This window comes from Mustela nigripes, chromosome 15, assembly GCF_022355385.1.
Source record: "Mustela nigripes isolate SB6536 chromosome 15, MUSNIG.SB6536, whole genome shotgun sequence".
Lineage (NCBI taxonomy): Eukaryota > Metazoa > Chordata > Mammalia > Carnivora > Mustelidae > Mustela > Mustela nigripes.
The window spans coordinates 60,600,122-60,624,399 of record NC_081571.1 but is presented as its reverse complement, the minus strand read 5'-3'; the positions used below and the strand labels follow the sequence as shown (position 1 = coordinate 60,624,399).

At 35.9% G+C, this 24,278-nt stretch overlaps 1 long non-coding RNA gene across 1 annotated transcript in view; it reads left to right on the top strand.

Annotated features, from left to right (window-relative positions):
• The window catches only part of LOC132002545 (uncharacterized), a 310,971-nt gene that overhangs the window by 121,511 nt on the left and 165,182 nt on the right, over positions 1-24,278 (top strand). The gene's annotated exons all lie outside the window — the stretch shown is intronic.

The window sequence follows — 24,278 nt, the reverse complement described above, 5'->3', positions numbered from 1 at the left end:
GTTTTTATTGACTGAAATCAGAAAATAAGGCTTTTCCTGAAATTCTACCCATTCCCAAAAATACCCACTCACACAAGAGACTTTAAAAGATTTTACCAAAGATGTTGAAGTCAAAGGAAAGGAATCACTCCAAAGCAGTAAAACAAAGTCAAATTGTATATTATATAATCTTGTTTAAATTTTTTTAATTTTTATTCTTATTTTTAGTTACCAAACCACTTGACCTTTAACACGACATGGTTACCTAGTCTCCCAAGATCTCATTCACCCTACATCCTCCAATTCTGTATTCTCCTCTCCCCCACACATCTCTAAAAAGCTTCTTATTACTCAAGCAAAAGAGGTTTATTATTTATTCACTTCAGAAATTTCTGTTATCATGATTTCAGGGTCTCACATTTTTTACTCCATGAAACTTAAGACCTAGCCCCTAATAAAAGGCAGTTGCTTTCCAGAGAGGAATATTGTACAAATGTTACAATAATGTATTTCTCACTTGACTATACTCTAGAATAACTGCCAATGCCTCCTGTCCTGAGAGAGACCAAATGTCTCTCACTTGTTTTCTTATGCTGCTACTGTAGGACATATGCTCCAGCTACCACTACTAATGAGCCACATGAAATACTGACTCCACGTTTTATACTGAGTGACTCTTCCAGACCAAATTTGATATCTGCTAGTCATAATTTTCTCCTCCAAATGACAATTAGGATCAAATTTAAAATACGTGTGTGGTGTGTATGTGTGCCTTGTGGGCTCCTGAACTATCCTCGTTTTGAATATTTCTAATGAGCGAGTCTTTCTAAAAGTGCTCTTCACCTCCTATAAATGTACCTTTTGTTTTAAGCATTTCTGGCCTCATCAGCAGCTGCCACATTCTTTTCCTTGGCATCATAGTCCATCTTCCTGGTAAAGCGTTTCATTCTTTAAAGATTGAACACTCCCACTGTTGCTGTCTCCCTCATAACTCCTGATTTCCCAGGAGCAGCTTCCATTTAAACATCCCCTTTAGCTGTGTGACACATTCCTTTGGCAAGTCCAAGGATCTTTTTTCCTTTTTTTTTTTTTTTTTTTTTTTTATCAGGCTATACAGAAGAAGACTCTTTAAAATCACTAATCACTAATAATGCATTCCTTATTTTAACCATGTCCTACTCTCCTACATTTAGCCCAATTCCTTAATTATTCATTGGGACTGTCAATCAATTGACTAACAATCTTTTAAATATCTGTTATAAATCTTCTATTTTCAGTTCCCTTCTCCCATCATAGTTTTCATGATTTTATTTGCAACTACTCTCTGAAAATTACCTTAAACTTTCTATTTTCCTATAGAATCCATATGGTTAAACTAACATTAGAATATATTAGGAGAGGCATCTATTGTTTTATCTGTTAAGTTAGAACAATTCCCATTTGAAAACAACACCAGATCTCAGTGGCTTATCACAACTAAATTTATTACTGTCTTATCTCTGTTTAATGTAGTTTGCTGAAATAAGAAGAATGGGACTTTCCTTGTAGTCATTTTAGAGGTTCATCTGACTCCTTTCATTCAAGTTGCTATGAACATGTGTTAAGAAGGCATATTTTTTCTTACCTGCTTTGGAACCAGAATAATGTATCACATCTTTGTGCATTTAATTTGTGAGAACTAGTTAAATGGCTCCTATACGATGCAGAAACTCTGGAAAATGCTGTTTGTTTATGTGTCTAGAAGCAGAAAAAAATGTTTGTTCAGCACTGATAGACTATGGTCTAGCATGCTAGTTAATGCTAGCATTAAGTAATGCTAGCATGCTAGTTAATATCCCACCCAAGAAGCTGAGTACTAATAAGTAAAAACAAAAACGCAAAACAGCAGTGACAACGACTGGTATGTATATACATAGTCCTATAAATCCTCTGTCCTCCTCAGCAGTTTTGCCACATTTCTCCAGTTAGCTCACACTTCTTTGTTATGCTATTTTTCTTTCAATTATCTTATGACTTCTGGCCCGCTTTTTGCTTCTCTTGCTTTATCATAGAAAAAAGAGAAACCTCCAGGTAGAAATTTTATCTGTCTCTTGCCACCATATCTAAACACATTCCTGTATCAAAGTCTTTCTTTCTCACTTTTAGTTCTGTTTGTACAAAGTCTCGCATGGTCACACACTTGGGTAAACAGGCATTCCCCAGTAACATTCAGTTATGCCAGCGACCCCATGTGCAGGTGTCTGTACAACTCTCTCCTTCCCCCTTCTCTTTTCTCCCCTCCAGAGTGTCTTGAGAGGGTTCTGTGTGTTGCTCCTGCTTCTTAATACCTCCAGTACTCTTCTGCTCACAACACTTGGAAGTTGGTCTTTCCAAGATTCTGTTGACTTTTGTCAAAAAATCCAACAGCAACTTTTAATTACATTTGTTATTTTACACTTTAACAATTTTCAATACATTTGAATATTCAATCCTATTTTAAACACTTTTCTAAACTCCTTTCATATTATGCTCCCTTTTTCCACTTTACTTTCAGATCCATTCTCAGGTCCCCTTTCTTTCTAGAACTTTCTGTATTGCAGCTCTTCAGATTCACCTTTAGTTTCTATTCAGCTTTCCCCTCCAAGGCAGCTCAAACTGACTATGTTCAACAATGAATTCGTGATTTTCTCTTTTTCCTCCAAACCTGTACTCCCTCCATACTCTCCCATCTCAGTATCTCAGTTACTCAAATCTGAAATCTGGGGATCATGAAGACTTGTCCTTCTCCATCAGCCACAAATCAAACCAGTTATGAAGTCCTGTTCAGTGTAAAGTGATGTTTCTGGTTCCATAGAAGCCACCATCATTTTTTGCAGTGGCACTCCAAAAATATGAAATCCCTCTGATTTCCTTGAATCTATTATTTATTGCCATTTTTTATCCCCAAGAACATTCGGAATGGTCTCCTTTAGTCACTAATCAGATCTTATCGTTATCTTTTAAAACATTTTGCTTTTTAAATTAAGGAGCCTGGGTCGCTCAGTGGGTTAACGCGTCTGCCTTTGGCTCCGGTCATGATCCCGGGATCTTGGGATCAAGCCCCGCATCGGGTTTCTCTGCTTGGCAGGGAGTCTGCTTCCCCCTCTCTCTCTGCGCCTGCCTCTCTGCCTACTTGGGATCTCTGTCTGTCAAGTAAATAAATAAATAAATCTTAAATTAAGGAGCATACCTATTTATCTTGGTCTGAAATACCTTTAATTGATTCTGTCTTCTTCCAATTTACGTTTGGCCATACTCCCTTCTCACCTCATTACTTCAGGCAAAATTTTTCTTCTGTGGTGCCTCAAATGTGTTCAGCTCCTTCTAGCCACCAGAATTTTGGAACATTTAGTTCCACTTGGTCTAGCTTTCACCTAGAAAATTGACCTTATTTTCAGTTCTCAGTTAAATTTTCACTTTTCCAAGAAAAAATATAGCACCTTACTTTGTATTTCATTAACTGGTTCAAAAAGTTTCTCAGAACCAGCATCATATACTTGCATTTAGTCGCTCTTTAAAATCCCATATATGTCATGTGATTCAGAGCTGCTAATAGGTGGTTACCTACATGAGCTTATGCTATTGTGGCCCCTCTGTTAAAAGCAACCTATTCTTGAATAGTAAAATGAGTAATACTTAAAAAAAAAAAAAATTTCCATATGTATCTCCATTTCTGTTGTTACTCTACTCTATTCTTTTGTCTAATGTCATTATATTTTTCTCACTACTCCAGATTAAGCAAGAAAGTATTTCTTATTGAATATTTTACATTTGTTAATTGGCAGGTAACATCAGTGTTGGAAATGTATTACATTATAACACTTTAAACTACAATTACTTTATAAAATGTATTTTTTTTCCTCTTAAGTTAGTTTCTGTGAAATGGAGTTTGAAGAATATGAAATAACACTAAATTTGCTATTCTGATTTATTCTCATATAAAAGGAAATCTCTTGAGAGAACAATGGGAAAGTTCAGTAGCATTGCTACAGATTATGTGATAGCAGCTATTTCTTTACTTTAAACCCTTTTAGTGCATTTGGCCTTCAATAGCAGATAAAATCTACTGAGTACTCAGTCCTTGCCACATGTGACTTCATTTCACCATTAAAAAAAAACCCTTACGGATAGGTATCTTTATTACCATCTAATGAAGAAACTAGGGACTAAAAAGAATATGTACCTTGCTTAAAGTCTCACAGCTACTAAGTTGGGCTAGATGTGAAGCTAGGCTATGTGGCGGTAGGACCCTGACTTCTAATCAATAAGCTATGTGACATTTTGTTTTACTGTATAGAATACTTAGATGGTATAATCTGGATAACCTTTAAAGGGCTGATTTTACCTGACTTTCTTTATGCATTTAGCTTAATTTAATTTCATTTTTAAAAAATATTTTATTTATTTATTAGTCAGAGAGAGAGAGCAAGAGAGAGCACAAGCAGGGGGAGCAGCAGGCAGAGGGAGAAGCAGGCTCCCCACGGAGCAAAGAGCCTGATGAGGGGCTTAATCCCAGAACCCTGGTATCATAACCTGAGCTGAAGGCAGACAACTCAGGGCAGACGGCTGAGCAGCCGACTGAGCCACCCAAGTATCCCTAGCTTCATTTTAGTTATAAAATTAAGGGGATATGCAAACCCTAGAGATCTAAAGTAACAATATCTAGAAAAAGGTTTTTTATTTGGAATTTTATAAAAGTAATTTTAGGATTCATTGATATACCATAAACTTATTCTCAAAAAAGGAAGTTTACAAATTTATTATATGTTGTAGGAGAGCACTCTTAAGGTTTATAAAGTTGCTTGTGATATCAGTATCTAGGGTGCCTTCATTAAGAATCCCCTCTAGATCTTGGCTATGATTCATGTTTATCTATCCTGCCTACACAAACATTTTTTGTTATTTTGTTTTCTGGCCTGTATTATTCATCTCATATAGTTATTAATAACTGTCCATCTCTCTAACCTAAAAACGCTATAGAGGTTCCGGGTGTTATATACTGTCTAGGAGTTTAAGGTTTCTGTGAGAGAGAGGGAGTGTATAATATCCCTCTGTTGGAAAAAAACAATTTCAAGATTTAAAAAAAAAATGAAATATATTCCATTATTTATACCATGTCATTTATTTTTACTCATGTGGAAAATTGTTGAAGTTATAGCCTCCAATTTTTTCTTCCCTGAATTATACCTCCTTGGATAGGTCCTCCGTCAATACATGCTAGTTTTGTTTGGTTGGTTGGTTTTGTTTTTAACAAAAAACATTTATTTTTCACAGTTCTGATGGCTGGGAAGTCTAAGATCAGGGCAGCACCAGTAGATTTGATGTCCGATAAAGACTCACTTTCTGGTTCTTAGACAACCACCTTGCTGTGCTCTCTCATGGCAAAGGAGGAAAGGGAACACTCCATGATTTCTTTCAGAAGGGCACTAATCCCATTCATTGGGTTTCCACTTTTATGACTTAGCAATCTCCCAAATACCTCACTTCCAAATATTATCACATTGATAATTAGGTATAAACACATGGATTTTGGAAAGGGACATAAACATTCAGTCTCTAGCATTATTATTATTATTTTTTTTTATAGTCCTTGGGTAAAGCCTTCACTCATCCTAGTCTTGATAATGTGACTTGCTTTGGCCAAGGGACCGGGTTAGCATATGTGACACATAGACTTCATAATTATGCATCAGGACTTAATTTGTCTTATTGCTCTTATACTTTAAATTGGCCATGAGCAAACCCATGCCAGCCTGCAGGATGGCACATGACCCAGTTTCTCCTGTGTCGGTACTAATCACTAATCAAATGGAGAAGCAGAGCCGTTGTGTGAATGGCTACTGATGACGGGTACAAAGTTGAACCTGTTTCTGTTGGAAAGGCCAACAGAAACACTGCTCCTCTAAGCATAGCCTGCTTGTTGATATACAGAATTTTGAGCTAAATAAGTGGTAGTGTTTTTGTTTAGTTTGGTGGTGTTTGTTTTGGTGTTTGGTTACACAGTAAAAGGTAACTGATCCAAGTATTCTTTCAGCTACAGAGTTTACTGTTTAATCACTATTGGCCCTATAGCATGTACTTATGCCAAGTTAGTGATAATCATTTTATAGCCATCAGAGCTGGGGGAGGAGTAGTGCTTAGACAAACAGGAATGAGGAAAAACACATTAAAATTGAGTGCTCAGTCAGTGCCAAGCATTATATTATGTGCCTATATCCATATTATAAAATGTGTGTGTTTCTTTGAGATTGCTCAAATATCAGCAGGAGTCCAGGAATCAATTCTCTTGGTATGTGAAAAGAATGTGTCTTTTTTTGTGAGTTCTTCAATTAAGGGACTTACTTCTCAGTGCTGGTAATAATCGGCCCATATAATATATACATGTCTAGATGCATAAGCAGAGACAGAAAAGTTAGAAAGAGGTAAATTCCATCAGAGACTCACCATCCTAATTTTTAGGAAAATGGTGAAGTTACTATTCCATACTGCTGAAATACCCCTGGATTTGTAAGTATTGTACAAAAGGGTATGTGACATTTAAGTATTTCTTTAGGTATTAACACAATGACTGTGTTGTAATTGAATGCACCCTAATGATAATTTCCAAGGTAATTATTCTCTTTTGAAGAGTTCTGTGACTTGAATTAATTAAAACCTGATTATTTCAGAGATCACCATGATGCATAGAAATATTTCTCTCCCACATCATACACCTTAGAAAATAAAGTCTTACAATGGGCTAAAATTTCACAAATATACTTGCATTCAAAATGTTCCCTTAAAGTCATGCGTACCATAGGAAGCTTCTCTTTCATTTATCACCCTGTTGTGGGAGGTTTTTCAACTGTATGCCAGACACTTCTCTAAGCAGAAGGAGTAGCAGCGGGGCGCCTGGGTGGCTCAGTGGGTTAAGCCGCTGCCTTCGGCTCAGGTCATGATCTCAGGGTCCTAGGATCGAGTCCCACATCGGGCTCTCTGCTCAGCAGGGTGCCTGCTTCCTCCTCTCTCTCTGCCTGCCTCTCTGCCTACTTGTGATCTCTCTCTGTCAAATAAATAAAATCTTTAAAAAAAAAAAAAAAAAAAGAAGGAGTAGCAGCTAAAATAGAAAAGTTGTTAGTTGTATTCTTAAATAAACAGAATAATGAATCTTTGTAAGCCATATTAACCTTAGGAAACTGAAAACAAACATGCCATACTTTCTGATATTTTAATAACATTTCTTTTTTATTCTTTAAGCAAGAGAAGTGATAGTTTCCCATTACAAAACAACTGATATATATTTTGTTGTATACCCGTATTGTCTAACTTCAGAGGAGTAAATCCTGCCATATTAAATTATTTAATTTGATGAATTAGATGTGAGGTTATAAATGGAGAGGTTGGGATTAGTTGATAATTAATGTAAAAAATTGGACTGTCCACACTTTTTAATAGAGAATGAGAGTAACTTCCAAATTGATGAAATGAGATTTGTTAATGTACCAGAAAGTATGAGTTTTTAGTCTATTAGCATAAATCATAGATTATCCTTTTAAAATGTATTCAAAATATAACAATGCTAAAAATTACCTTTTAGCAAGTAGATGAGATACTTGAAATTGCTTAGCATCTACACATATGAAAATAAAATATTACTGAATATTTAAAGTTAATTTTGGAGGCTGATATACTTTTATATTGCTTGCACTGTATAACCTGATTAATTTCTTCCTTCTTAAGGTATTTAGATTTTTTTCCAAATTTGATTTTTCCCCAAGAAGCATATTACATAAACAAAATTATCTCAGTTTCTTTATATCAGCTGTTCTGTAGAAAGTTGGACAAAATTTCAGTCGGGTGCACTCTTACCATTATTTTTGTAATGAAACTTATTTTTCATGTGTTGAGGTTAAATTAAAAGATGAGACTACATTCTAAAATATTCTCTTCTTCTGATACAAGATAATTAAAAGATGAAATACAGGGGGGGAAGTGTCAGCATTATTACTTAGCAGTTATCAAAAATGTATAGCCTATATATGAGTTTTAAAAGTTTCTACATAACAAACCTATATAACTGTTTATTTCATGATATACAAATATCAAGTTTAAGTAGCTATTTATAGGAATCTAGGTAAAATAGTATGTATTAATGTTGTAAAATAAAAGGTGATGATTTTTTTTCTATCATATGGCAACTAAAAGAACATAGAATTAGAAATCATGACAGTGGCATGATTTTAGGCTTGGAAGACATGTTTAAATCTGATTTTTTTATTCTTAAGGGTCTAAAAATGATGTGGCAGTTTACCCACTTGTTGATAAGAGCAAGTGAGGTGATTGAGAGGAATGACAAGTATTATTTTTACCAAATAGGTAATACTTGGCCTGCAGTTAAAGTTTAAATGGTAAATATATGTATAATAGAGTCTTAACTTTTCAAAGAATGCGAGTTTTGATAGCATAGATAATGAAGAGAGATGGCTATTGACTACTGTTAATATTGCTACTCAGCATGGGTTATTATGGCATTGTCATACAGAATCAACTGTGAACATGGAACAGCCAAAAGATTTTCTCACACATGAGAAGATAGGGGCCTGGAAGAAGGTCAGAACTATAGAAATAGGAAGAATGGCTTAAATCTTTCAGACTTAGGGGTAAGTTAAACACGTGATCTCATAAGTGAATAGAAGAGGGTGAGCTGAATAGAAAACAGGGCTAAAAGGGTAGCTGAATTAAAAAAACAAAACAAGGGGCACTTGATTGGCTCAGTGAGTTAAACCTCTGTCTTCTGCTTAGGTCATGTTCTCAGACTCCTGGGATCAAACCCCACATCGGGCTCTCTGCTAAGCAGAGAGCTTGCTTCGGCCTCTCTCTCTCTCTGCCTGTCTCTCTTCCTTGTGATCGCTCTCTCTGTCAAATAAACAATATCTTTAAAACAAACAAAATCAGAGATATAAAGCATCCACTAAGTGGTGCAGGTTGTTAATGGAGATAGAGAAATTCAGAAAGATCATTCTGGAAATGGGAAAGATAATAAATGTATTTCTAAGCAGAGAAATTATTAGGTAACAAGGAAAAAGAATAGAAGGGTGCTCTGCTGGAGATGCAAATTATAGGAGTTATCCAGTAACTAATACCACCAGAGGTGCCTGTTAAAGCAGAATAGAGAGACATCAGACACTGACTAAAGGAAGAAAGGAAACTAAATAAAGAAAAATGCAAACAGTATCACAGAAGTCAAGAAAGGTGATTTGAGAACGATAATAGGAATAGCAAATTTTAAAGATGAAATTAAATAAGGCAGTATCTAGTGGGAGAAAATCATAGGCAAAATTATAGAACAGTTGAAATGTGGTTATTGGGAAGGAAATCAAATTCTAGAGAGGGAGGGAATAGTGAATGAGAAATTGGAGTTGACAGTTAAAAAAATCTTAAGAAACTTAGATATAAAATATAAGAGAAATAACATAATATTTTGATAAATAAATGAAAGTTATCTAATCCTTCATCTTATTTTCCAATATAAAAATATAACTGGCAAATCTTTTCTTATAAAATGGGGGGGGAGGGGGAACCTGGGTGGATCAGTTGTTAAGCATCTGCCTTTAGCTCAGGTCATGATCCCAGGGTCCTGGGATAGAGCCCCACATTGGGCTCCCTGCTTGGCGGGAAGCCTGCTTCTCCATTTCCAACTCCCCCTGCTTGTGTTCTCTCTCAAGTTGTGTCTCTTTGCCAAATAAATAAATAAAAGAGGAAAAATTTTGTAAAGTATGGGGAATTTGAAGAGGAAACAATGGAGAATACTGTAGAAAAGGAAGAGAGGGAAGAGGAGAAGAAAAAGAATCAGGGAGATGTCAAGTAAGGGAAGAGATACCAAGTAAACTTTCACCTCTTAATGTGTACAGTCAAATCAAAGTAAAGACAAATATGCGTGGTCTTAACAGGAAAAAAATCAGAGAGATGAAGAATAAGGCTATATAGCAATCACGTGAAAGAAGAGTTGTGACATCTTGGCTTTGGCTAGAGGAGAATTATCACTATTAATTCTAAAGCGCAGTGAGTTAGAGCTAATGGATTCTCAGACGTGTATAAAAAGACATGTATAAAAAGCATTAAAATACTGAATTTGTCTAGAGTTGAGGTTCATATCATGGCAGAGACAGAAGAAGTCTGTTGTCCTCAAATGGGGGTCAAGGCATCAAGGAGTAAATAGGAGAGATTGCATGTAAGAATTTCATGTATAGAAAAAGTGAGAAAAGTGAGAATTATTAGAATAGAGAATTTGGAGAAAATAATATTCATGACAAAAACTGTGCAGGAAGCTTTGGGCTATAAGGGAAAGTCTTATCTGGGGGTGATCCAGGGAAGAAGGGAAGGGGAGGGAAGAAGAAAAAAGTTACATAACAGAAATTCACACAGAAATTCATGTGGGGATAGATAAAAGAAGCAAAAATGAAAGAAATATTGCATAAACAAATATTTCCTAGTAAGTAAGTATAAACAATCATGTTCATATGCCTTTGTAGGTGATAATATACAAGTGTATACAAATAAATAATGATGTTCACTGGGGTTAGAGTTATTAAATAATACAGACTTTTAAAGATACTATACTGTTATTATCTATTATAGCTTTTGTCCTTCTATATTAAGATTTTTTGCAGGGATAATTTGCTTCATTTGGAAGTTTGGAAAACAAGTGCCACTAAATATGCAAAATTTTAACTCAGTAACTGGTGTCTTTAGCACATGTATCTGATACTATAAACAGCATTATTTGGAAATACAGCGAGATCAAAGTTTATTCAAAACTCTTCTTGTTACTCCTTATTAACATATTTTTCTACTATGAGAATAGTTATTTTTAACTCAAAACTGCACAAATTTTCATCAACTAGCTTTATTAAAATAGTTACTACAAGTTACCGAACGACGGTAACATACATAGTTTTAATAATGTGACAGTTATTGTTGCTTGCTTGCCTAATAATGAATCTTATTTTTCTTTTCCAAAAGAATTCCTCAGCTTTTTAGAGTTTTTGTATAGGATATGAAATGTAATGAATATACAAAACATATTTCTTTGGATGATGGCTTCATAAAAACCTGTTGCTTCAGGCATGCCTGGGTGGCTTAGTCGGTTAAGCGTCTGCCTTTGGCTTGGGTCACGATCTCAGGTTTCTGGGATCAAGCCCCACATTGGGCTCCCTGCTTAGGAGAAGCCTGCTTCTTCCTCTCTCGCTGCCCTGCTTGTGCTCTCTCTATGCCAAATAAATAAAATAGAATCTTAACAAAAAAAAACTATTGCTTCATATTTATCCTGAAAAAAGCTATAAGGAGGGTATATCATTACATTGATAGAATTTACATTTTATACAATGCTGATTCTATCAATGTAATGTATCATAATATCAATGCATATAATATTAATGTATAACTATAAGGATATCAAAGTGGTAGCTCTCTCACGTTTCAGCTAATATGCATATTTTCCTTCTGCGTTTCTTCTTCTTCTTCTTGCCTTGAACACACACTTGATACAGAAGAGAGAGTACCAACCTATGACAATGGGTAAGCAAGCCAAGAAAAACAGAGAAAGAGTAGAGGGGACTTGGAGTGTAAGCACTTATCCCAGCCATAGTTACTCATCCCCAAACTATAAATTATCTAAGAAAAATAAAACTTCCATTTGTTAAGGAACTCTTATACACAGCCAAATACGGTCATAATTGATACTTAGTATTCCCATTCAGAATCAATCATATTTGTGAAGACTTCTGAATCCAAATATTGAGACACGATATTAAAAATAACATTAGCCTACCAATCAAACATTTTAAAAGCTTTAAAAGAAAGCACTAGAACTAAAAGACAATCTGTCTAGTATTCTCAAAAGAAAAGTTATACTCTCTGACGTTTGAAAAGGTTTCTCTGCCTAAACTACTGGAAAGCACTGTATTTTGTGGCAGGGTCATTGGACAAGATAAATAGGAAGATGAATTAAAAAAAGCAGCAATTTCATGTATTGGCTATTAAAACTGTATTGGATGGAAAAGATACTAAATTTCTCTTTTTGAACACCTCAGAGCAGAATAAGCTCTAAAAACATTTGCATAAGCAGGAGCACTTAGATCTTTCTTGCAGGACATTCTTTGACTCCAGAAAACCACTGATACTTACTACACATTAGAGTTACAGTGTCAGGAAATAAACCCATCTACTGAGGAGTTTCCTGGTGCATCTACTATAACATAAATTGGATGACCATTTTCTTACCACTGACTGTTTTATGAATACTGAATCAGATACATACAAAGAAGTGTAATATACCTGGAGAAAATTTTGTTGGGTTATTTCTGGAACTCTCTTGGTTTGCTTAGAGTTTAAGGTGAAATCCATGACTTTGACAATTATATAAATTCTATCATGCTCAGCTGATGCAGAACATGGTTTAAAGCCATTTTCCAAAGGCTTTAGGTACTTTAAAGTGAACAGAGCCTTTACTTCACAGCATGACTTCCTTATTCAGGAATAAAATAGAACTTGCAGAGCAGCAATAAAAATGATACCAAATAAAAGCCTGTGCTTTGTTGAGTGGGGTAAGAGCCCAGAGCAATATTTTAATTCAAGAAGAAAAGCAAAAGTTTCACATTATTGGTCCGACACACCACTTCATGCTCAAAGAGACACATCTCTCCTGTGATGAATATATGCATAGCAAAGAAGCATCTCTCTTATGTCCCAGCCTCGAAGGAGGACTTTTTTTAAGATAGTGAGACTTTGAACATATATAGGTTCTCTAATGAAAGAGAGAAAGGGAGGCAGGGTTTGGATAAGATAAATTCTACAAATACCAAAATGATACTCCTTTTAGTTACCAGTAAATAAACCCACGGGGGCTCGGATATCAGTGTGTCTTCATAGATTTAACCTCAATGGTTCTATTTCTGTCATATTACTTGGCAGGAGATTGGGGAGCAGGGATTGTTTACTTACAAAATATTTATTTCCTGAGCATTGACAAAATATTTTCTACTAAACTGGCATAATTTCATACTGGTGCCTAAGAAAAGTTTTACTTACAGCCAAGCCAGACCCCAGCTCTAAATAATTACCTAAAATATTAGGAAAAATATCTGAAGGAGAGGAAAAATTTGGAATTAACCTTTTGATACAGCAGCATTGCAATTCAGATGTTAGAATAATTTCATAGTATAAATAGCTTCCTGAAGTCAGAAAAATTTGGGAAAGTCTAAAACTAGTATATCTTAGTAAAAGCTTTTGTTGTCATAGCTCTGGAATTATTGACAAGACCAATGTCACTTTTCCACTATGCTTTCTTCCAGATATTTTAGTTTCAGGTCTTACAATTAATTCTTTAATCCATCCTGTCATGATGACTATTATTTTTTTAAAAAAGTGTTGGCAAGAATGCGAAGAAATTAGAATTCTTGTTTCATTTTTAAGTTGCTGCTAAATTAAAATAGTCCCAGAGCAGCTGATGTGCAGTTAATATCCCTAACTTTGTATGAGAGCTGTGCCTACAATCAGGAATCTTGGATTTATTTGGGCTGAGACTGGGTTTTGTATATTTTCTTTTAATCCCTGAATTTATATTCTATTCCAAATTATGAAAACTGAGGAATTTAGATAGCATGGAGAGACCGTGGATAGTCTCGGCTAAAATTAATCAAGCCAGAGGAGTTTTTTTTCAGTGTCTTTGGTTGATCACATATACTATTTAACCTTCTGCTTTAAAAAGCCGGTAGTCAAAAGGTGATCCCCAAACCTTCTTGTCATGTGCTATATAAATGAGTTCTGAAAGTTAGCCCTTCCACATCCACATGAATAGCAGTCAAATACATAATCCTAGCCCTATTTTCTAGCTTTTTAAAGAATCAACTTTAGAGGTCTACTTTGCAATTGATAAAATTCAACAATACTAAGTATAAATTTTGATACACTTTGGCAGTTATATACAGTTATGCAGTTATGTAATCACCACCAAAATTATGAAGTAGGACTTTTCCATCACCAAAAATATTCATTTCTGTAGCTTTGCAATAAATACTCTCTATACATCCCCCTGATTTCCATTTTGTAACCATAGGTTTATAACATAAAAATAGAACTCTCCAAAATGTGGTTTTCTGTACTTGTCTCTTTTCTCTTACATCATGCTTCTTAGATAAATTTGTGTGACAGTGCATCTGTGGTCTGCTCCGTTTTATTACAGAGTTGTATTCCATTGAATGGATAAACCAGAATTTGTTTATTCATGCACAAACTGATGGTCATTTGAGTTGCTTCAAGGTCTTGCTTACTATAAATAAAGCTGTTGTGACTATTGGAGTAAAAGTCTTTGTATGGGCATATGTTTTCATTTTACTTTATACTCAGGAGTGGGATTATTAGGTCATATGGTAGGTATAGGCTTAATTTTATTTAAAAAAACAAACAAACAACTGCCATCTGTTTTCCAAAGTAGTTGTGTATTATTTTGATTTCAAACTAGTAAAGTATGAGTTCCAGTTTCTCTACATTCTCTCCAACACTTTTTATTTTCTGTGTTTTTTAGTTTAGCCACTTTAGTAGGGTACAGTGGCATATCACTGTAGTTTTAATTTGTATATCCCTAATTGCTAATTATGTTGGGCTCATATCTTCTTTGGTGTAGCACATGAACAAATCCTTTATGATTTAATTTATTTTCTTATTGAATTGTAAGCATCATAACATCAGCAGGCAACAAAAAGAAATAAAACTATTTTAAACCAAATTTTTTTATAGTTTTTTTTTTAAGATTTTATTTATTTATTTGACATGTGAGTAGGCAGAGAGGCAGGCAGAGAGAGAGGAAGGGAAGCAGGCCCCCTGCTGAGCAGAGAGCCTGATGCGGGACTGGATCCCAGGACCCTGAGATCATGACCTGAGCCGAAGGCAGCGGCTTAACTGACTGAGCCACCCAGGCACCCAAACCAAATTTAATTAACAAAGAAAAAGACAATGTGGAGCATCACAAATTTTATAAGCCTATGAAATGCAAAGATGTTTTAGCATGTTTTCTAACCTTGTCCCTAATCATAATTCCTATGAATTTGGACAAAAGTGATCTGATTAGAATAGGATCTGGGAAAGGATAAGGAAAATATAGTATAAATAGTAAAGTTTTAAGTATCCTGAAATGGAAACTCAAGAAAAGAAACTGGGCAATTAGAGCTTGTCATTCCCCAGGACAATTGTTTCAAGATAAAGATTGCTTTAAGATATGAGAGGTTAGTATATTCTTGGCTGAATGAAGAAAGTCTTGTTATGGAACATCCAAGATGGCTTTAGGGGGAAGAAAAAGGTGATATGGGGCACCTTTGTGGCTCTGTTGGTTAAGCATCTACCTTTGGCCCAGGTCATGATCCTAGGGTCCTGGGATCAAGTCAGCATTGGGCTCCTTGCTCAGCAGGGAGCCTGCTTCTCGAACCTGCTGCTTCCCCTGTGCACTCTCTCTCTGTCTCTCTGACAAATAAATAAACAAATAAAAACTTAAAAAAAAAAGAAAAAATAATAATAAAATAAAATATCAGAGCCCATGTTCCCATGTTCATTATCATATAGCATGAAGCGTTAGGTCTATTACTTCTTTTCTTACAATTCAGATTCCAGTGATTGAAAGCAACATCTAGACCTCAAATTACAGCTCTAAAGAAAAGAAATACAGGTCATAGGTAAAATGGAAGAGCAGAAATAAATTTCTTAAAAGGGGCAAGGAGAGGGGGTGCCTGAATGGCTTAGTGGGTTAGGCCTCTGCCTTCGGCTAGGGTCATGATCTCAGGGTCCTGGGATCGAGCCCCTCATTGGGCTCTCTGCTCAGCAGGGAGCCTGCTTCCCCCCTCTCTCTCTCTGCTACTTGTGATCTCTCTATCTCTGTCAAATAAACAAGTAAAATCTTAAAAAAAAAAAAAAAAAAAAAAAGAAAAAGAAAGGGGGCTGGAGAAAGGTAGGACAAGGGTGAAGAGAGATAAAAATAGAGGGGCATAACAGAAAGATCGGATGAAAATAGAGTGAGATTATAATAGGCAAAAGAAATAAAACAATAGGAAACAAAATTTAAACCATAATACACAAAACTTTTTTAAAAGTGGTTCAGTATGTTACAAAAATAATTAACACATAAATTTATTAGAATAAGTGTTCAGACATTAAAGGATAAAATTACATAGAGAATTTAAGAGCCAAGGTAACAAACATAAATCAAAACTCTAATTTAAACAGAAACAGCAAGAAGCAGAAATGACTCAGCCAAAAATTAATATTGGCATGAAGGTTTGGTTTATAATAATTATAAAGAATGAAGAAACAAAATATATAACAAGATTAGGAATAGACAATACAGAGTTTTTTTTAAATCAATATATTAATAATTGTTGGCCATGGTACAGCAGAATATATAAACTACTGAGATATATGAGGACAAATTTACATTGATATGAAAGAACATTTATTGGTTTTAAGGTTACATCATATAAGATGAAAACTGTTACCAAATGATTTATTCAGGACATGTTCTCTTTAAATTATGAAATTTGGGGACATCTAGGTGGCTCAGTCAGTTAAATGTCTGCCTTTGGATCAGGTCATGATCCCAAGGTCCTGGAGTCTGGCCCATGTTGGGCTCCTTGCTCAGCGGGGACTCTCTTTGTCCCTCCCCCTCCTGCCCTTCACCATTTCCCATGCACTTTCTCCCTCTCTCAAATAAATATTTTTTTTAGAAATCTTAGGGAAATAAATAAACAAATAAATAATGAAATTTCAAAAATAAGGACTATATCAGCTACCCTGGCAGAAAAGTAAAAACACCTATATATATATGGGGGAGGGGGTGAAAATATCCATTTAAGACTTCTCTACAAATTCTCAGCCAGAAAATACTGGTATAATTTTATAAAATGATTTGAAGAAACTTTGACACTTATAAAATTATACTGACTGAGGTTAATCATTTGATATGTATTTCTACAAACATTTTATAAAAACTATTCTGCCTTCATGTTGAATAATGGAAATGAACTCACTAACTCCCTTGGGTTTGACTGAGGCCCTGTAGCTAGTTGTGGCCAATAAACTGAGAGCAGAAATGCCTGCTTCAGTCCGAGATGAGTGCTCCATTCACACCCTTTTGCAGAACATTATCCAACAGAACCTTCCATGATGAGGGACAAAGGTGTGTCTTCCTATATAGTAGTCATTAGCCACATGTGGCTGTTGTGGGTAGTATGACTCAGGAACAGAATTTTAAATTTTATTGAATTTAATTATCTTAAAAGTGATAGTTGCATAGAGCTAGTGATTGTCCTTTTGGACATTAGAGCCCAGAACATTCTTTTCCCTATGTTGTGTTGATCAGCCTCAATTTATTAGCCTGTGGGCTCAGAAAGGAGTAGAATGGAAAGAACCCATGCTTGTTCTGTAATGGACATTTATCATGAGAGGTAACAAAGGTGTGTCATTTTCAGTAACTGAGATTGTTTTCGTTTGTTTGTTTTGAATAATATAACCTATCCTGATTTAGATGCCCAGGTAAGATGATTTTAATTTAACAAACATTCACACAGTTGAAAGAACTCACTTTATATAAATAATATATTCTTCTTGAAAAAACAATCTGCTTTGAGTGCTAAATCGAACGAAGGACTCAAGAATGTGTAAGATTGATAAAGTCCTGCTGATAGGCACTAAATCAGCTAAGCATGGGAATTGGATTTTTACCACTATAATTAAAACACATAGGTACAAGGAATATGACCATAAGTCTTTATAAAAAATCCCCATATTCCACATTTTTCATCTTATGCTTCTTTTCCAGTTTTTGCTTTATTTAGTATTGCTGATACGTCAGATCTTTTATTCTCTAGATTTAAACATTTGCCACCATCTTTCACTTGTTTCTACTGCTAATCATTCATTTTCAATGTAAGCAGTCCTGTGCTTGTTTTCTCAGAAAATCTCTAATGTTTTTGTCTTTAATTTCCATCTCTCACATCCCAGTTAAGCCTCATTCACTTATTCTCTCCATAATGGTCTGACATAGAAAGTGGGTCTATAATTATTTGTCATGTGGATTAATGTTAAACGATAAACAACAATAGCCTCCTTCTTTCAGTAGTTCTTATCACTCTGTTTTATTTTTCACAGCCTGAAAATAGGTTTCAAATCTCCTTAATATAAGAGCTGTTCTTCAGCGCTTTCATGGATCACATTTCTCTGCAAGAACTTAGAATTCACCTATTCTAATCCCATCCTTCTCTGTCATCCTTGAATGAGCCTCTATTCTACCAGTTTTATGAGATAATCATTTTTATCCTCATTTAACCTATAAGAAGACAGGAGATTAGTGTCTCAATGCTTGTCACAAAGTAGTGCCTGGTAAAACAAGCCTTTAAGTCCAGGTGAGCCAACCGCAGAGACTCCCAATAAGCAAATTGCTAATGAAGACTATAAATGAATAAAAGCTAAATTTGCTTTATAGGGCTCCCTCAAGGCAGGAAATCACAAAACAAAGCCTCCCCCCCCCCCAAAAAAAAACAAATTAGAAACAAGAAATAGGACACTTGTAATTCTGACAACAACAAGAACTACCTTTCACTGCAAAAATGTAGAAGTGCTGAACACAATGTTACAAGGAAACAGTGCACCCAGCTAAGTACAGGAAACAGAGGAAATGTTTTTAGAAACAAAATGAAACCTGAAACCAAAAGGAGCAAGTCCCTAAGCAAATAGCATATTGTCCCTGCATGTTTGAGACAGAGACAATAGCAGAAATCGATCTACATTGCTAGGTGATTGGATTTATTTTGATTTAGTTTTGATAAATTTCAATTTTGATATAATTTTAGAAGTATAGAAATGTTGCCATAAAAGTAAAAATTTTAAAAAATAAAAATGTAAATATTTGCCAATTATCAACATTTTTGGCTATTTGATTTATCATTTTCTAGTTCTTTATGCACACATATGTAAATTTGTGAAAGTATATGCATATATGTTTGTTTTTTCTGAAACATTTGAGAATAAGTTAGAGTCTTCATGATTATTATCCATAAATATGTTAGTGAGTGTTTCTTAAAAACAGGATATTCTCTTTTATGACTAAAGCACAAGTACCAAAATTTGGAAATTTAACATTGTTGACATTGATAACAACATCCACAGCCCCAGTCAGACTTTACCAATTGTCCTAATAATGTCCTTTTCAGCCTTGAATGGTTCTTTAACCATTTTTTTGTTCTTTTGGATTTGACATTTTTAGGAGTACTAACAGATGATTTTGTAATCTGTCCCTCAGTTTAAGTTTATCTGATGTTTTCTTATTATATTTGGGTCAAACATAATTTAAAATTTCTTTTGACAAGAATATTCGAGATGCGAAGTGATCTTGGTGCACCACTAACAGGAAGCATATGATGTCGGTTTGCCTCATTATTGATGATACTCAATTGATCACTTAATCAAGTTTATGAAAGCCATGTTCTTCCCCTGTAAAGTTACTCTTTTCCCTTTCCAATTCATCATTTGTGCAGTTATGCTTTTGGGGTTCCGTAATATCTTGTTCATCAAATTTTCCTATTTTTAGCATCTAGCCACTGATGATTTTCGCTTAATCAACTATAATTGTGTTGGTAAAGAATAGGATTTTCAAATCCTCATTTTTGCTGTATTTATTCAAAATTTCATAATAAGGAAAGGGTCTTTCTTCTACCTCATTTATGTATGTGTGTACATATAGATGCATTTATTTTTATTGTTGACCGATTGAGTTTTAATATCCTCTCAGGGATAGGGCATGAGGTCTTGGGATTGTGTGAGGTTTTGACATTGAAACTGAAAATATATTTGAGACTCTCTAAGTACTGGATCTTTAATTTTAAGGAAGCCAGGAGATCTGAATATTAGGGAAAATGGCCAAAAAATCTTCTCTACCCAGGACTCTGTGTAAATAAACTTTCTGTAGCAAATAATAAGAATTAAAAATACGCATACTTATGCTAGTTCCAGATTTGGGAATTTTGTATAATCTGCATTGTACAGAAATACCGAAAGTTCAAAAGTAACATATAATTGTTACTAGTCTAATGAAATCCCTGGATTTCCTGAAATATGCCAGTGGACAACACACTTCCATAATTAGGGCAGTAGAGTGCCTAAAGGAAAACAATAAAAATTGCAAAAACATTAGCACTAAACAAACATAATGGAATCTGAAAATACAACAGGAATGTTAAAAGCCCCGAGAATGCCTTATAGTAAATAAATGTTTGAAGTAACTAAAGAGAGAAAGAATGGAGATGATGAACAAAACATTTTATGCCATGAGAAATATAAGCTATATGAAAAAGAGCTTCAAAAAAGTGAAAAACAGAGCCATTTGAAATAAAATGGCAAAGGACTGATTAGAAAACACATTATACACCTAGCAGACAACTGGAAGATGAATCAGAGGACATTAACCTTAATGAGCACAGATTGAAAAATGTTGTTAAATGTGAAAGAATTTAAGAGATTAAAAAAGAATTACCAAAAGAGATCAGAGCTACAGGGAGAAGGAAAGGCTTTAAACATTCAGGTTAAACTAGAAATAGATGTATAACTTCGTGAAATAAAACAAATGTGGACTTAGGTAACGAGAGGCTTTAATGGAAAGAATGATGGCAATGGAGAAAGGGATGAAGAGGGGAAGGGGATCACTGTAGCAGAGAGGATGTTCTGATCATGCAATCTACAAGTGGTTCTTTTCTCTGACTGGGAGGATTAAACAAGACTAAAAAGAACCAGGTATGAGGGAGTAGGTGGCGTGATCAGACAGTTGATCAGAGGAAGTCTTATGAGTAGCCAGTTCCCAAGATGGACTATTGAGGTGGGGCTGTATGCTGGATCAGACTGAGCATGGGTCTGAATTCCCTGGGAGAAGTTTCATCAAAGTTTAGTCTAGTCAGGAGTTTTGTCCAAATTGGTCAAACTAATTATTTTATGATGCAAAGAATGTATTTTGGAGGATATGTGTTTGGCTTTATCATACACAAACAAGGGAAGAATCTTTGAGTCTTTCTGAATCATACTGAAAACATAAAGGATAGTGGCATTTCTTTAATCATCATTGGTGTCCAAGATCATAGGATTCTGATAACATTCAGCATTGTACATTTTTAAACCAGTTTAAGAAAAAAAAAATGAAATGCAGAAATACATTGTAGTTTATGCTTATGGCAGTGTGAGCAAGAAAGGTAAAACATAATGCAAAATTTCCTGTTCAATAAACTTTTATCTAGTGGAGGTTGTCCACTAGGTAACATTGAAAATCCATGAGTAAGGGTACTGAGCGCTGAGGGAGCTTAAGCAGCTCGTGCGACAGTGCCCAATCTAGCTGTGAGGATCGCTGATGAGGTGGATCGTGGCCCCTGGGGGTCCGTGATCGCTTTGGATGGGACAGCTGGAGAGAAGAGGAGGAGGAGGGGAAGGACAGGAGTAGGTAGAGACTCAGGCAGCTAATATCTGTAAACAAGTGAAAACCTGTGGAGCCCTCAGCTACCGAATCCACCAGCCTCTGTGGTGGTGTCTGAGGTGGTTGTGCTGGGTATTGATTTCCTCAGTGGCACCATCTGCTGCCGTTCTCTGCGGAGAAATCCCCGCCTTTCAGGGCGAGGTCCTTAAGGATGAAAGCCGCCTCAGGTGTCTGAGCACGCGTCAGGGCTGTTGAGGTCTTCAGCAGAAACAGCTGAAGCCCTTGGCAGAGCAGAGCCCTGGGATCTGGGGTGGCTCCCGCTCTGTGGCTGGCACCGGAGCGGCCACTTTCTCCCTCATTCCTAGCTGTCCTGGAGCAGCTCAGTCTCTTTGGGATTTTCTACTTATGCCCTGGTTGATCAAGTCATCTACAAATCTCCAATCACCCACAAAATCAGCCTGAGATCAGAATTATACACATCTGGATCTCTACTGGAGCAGAAGACGCCAGTGGGTAGAAGCATTCCAGGGTGCACCTTGACTGCACCATAGTCGATACACCCAGCTACACCCGTTCAGCCTCTCTCACCAAAATGACTAGGAGGAGGAATGCCCAACAGAAGAAAAATACAGAGGATGGACCTTCTGCAACAGAGCTAATGGCTATCAACATAGACAATATGCCGGAAAAAGAATTCAGGCTAACAATTATCCAAGCAATAGCTAGGTTGGAGAAAGCCATGGGTGACCAAACGGAATTGATTAGGGCTGAACTGAAAACGACCAGAGATCATGTTTTCAATATTAGGGAAGAGCTGAAAGCTACCAGGGATGAGCTTCACAATGCTCTCAATGAGTTCCAATCTAATCTAAATTCTCTCAATGCTAGAGTAACTGAGACAGAAGATAGAATTAGTGATCTGGAGGACAAACAGATAGAGAGAAAGGATCAGGAGGAAGCCTGGAACAAACAGCTTAGAAGCCATGAAAACAGAATCAGGGAAATTAATGATGCCATGAAACGTTCCAACGTCAGAATTATTGGAATCCCTGAAGGGGAGGAAAAAGAAAGAAGTCGAGAAGATATAGTGGAACAAGTTCTTCATGAAAATTTTCCAAATCTCGTGAATGGAACCAGCGTTTATGTACTAGAGGCCGAAAGGTTTCCCCCCAAGATTACAGATTCTCGAAAGTCCTCAAGACACCTAATAGTAAGAATGAAGAATTATAATTGTAGGCAGAACCTCTTGAAAGCAGCAAGGACAAAGAAGATCCTTACGTACAGAGGAAAGCCCATCAGAATAACGTCAGACCTGTCCACAGAGACCTGGCAAGCCAAAAAGGGGTGGCAAGATATATTCAGGCCACTGAATGAGAAGAACATGCAGCCAAGAATACTTTATCCAGCAAGACTGACGTTCAAAATGGATAGAGAGATAAAGAGTTTCCAGGACCGGCCAGGCTTAAAAGACCACCAAGCCGATACTGCAGGAAATATTAAGGGGGCTTCTTTAAAGAGGAAAAAGCCCAAGAATATCATTGAACAGAAATATAGAGACAATCTACAGAAAGAAAGACTTCAAAGGTAACACAATGTCAATAAAAACGTATCTATCAATAATCACCCTCAATGTGAATGGCCTAAATGCACCCATAAAACGGCACAGGGTTGCAGACTGGATAAAACGACAGGACCCATCCGTATGTTGTCTACAGGAGACCCATTTTGAACCTAAAGATACATCCAGACTGAAAGTGAAGGGATGGAGAAACATCTTTCATGCCAATGGGCCTCAAAAAAAAGGCTGGGGTAGCAATTCTCATATCAGACAAATTAGATTTTAAACTAAAGACTGTAGTCAGAGATCCAGAAGGACACTACATCATTCTTAAAGGGACTATCCACCAAGATGATCTAACAATTGTAAATATCTATGCCCCCAATATGGGAGCAGCCAATTACATAAGAAAACTGTTAATCAAGATAAAGAGTCATATTGATATGAATACACTAATCGTTGGAGATCTTAACATGCCTCTCTCAGAAATAAACAGATCATCGAAGCAGAAAATCAATAAAGAAACAAGAGCATTGAATGACACATTGGACCAGATGGACCTCATAGATATATACAGAACATTCCACCCTAAAACAACAGAATACTTATTCTTCTCAAGTGCACATGGAACTTTCTCCAGACTAGATCACATACTGGGTCACAAATCAGGACTCAACCAATACCAAAAGACTGAGATTATTCCCTGCACATTCTCAGATCACAGTGCTTTGAAACTGGAGCTCAATCACAAGGAAAAGTTCCGAAGGAACTCAAACACCTGGAAGCTAAAGACCACCTTGCTTAAGAATGCTTGGATCAACCAAGAGATCAAGGAAGAACTGAAAGAATTCATGGAAACCAATGACAATGAAGACACTTCGATCCAAAACCTACGAGATACAGCAAAGGCGGTCCTAAGAGGGAAATACATAGCCATCCAAGCCTCCCTCAAAAAAATTGAAAAATCCAGAACACAGAAGCTGTCTCTACACCTTAAAGAACTGGAGAATCAACAACAAATCAAACCAAATCCACACATAAGAAGGGAAATCATCAAGATTAGAGCTGAGATCGATGAGATAGAAATCAGAGATATAGTAGAACGTATCAATGAAACTGGAAGCTGGTTTTTTGAAAGACTCAATAAGATCGATAAACCATTGGCGACACTAATCCAAAAGAAAAGAGAGAAAGCTCAAATACATAAAATTATGAATGAAAAGGGAGAGATCATAATGAACACCAGGA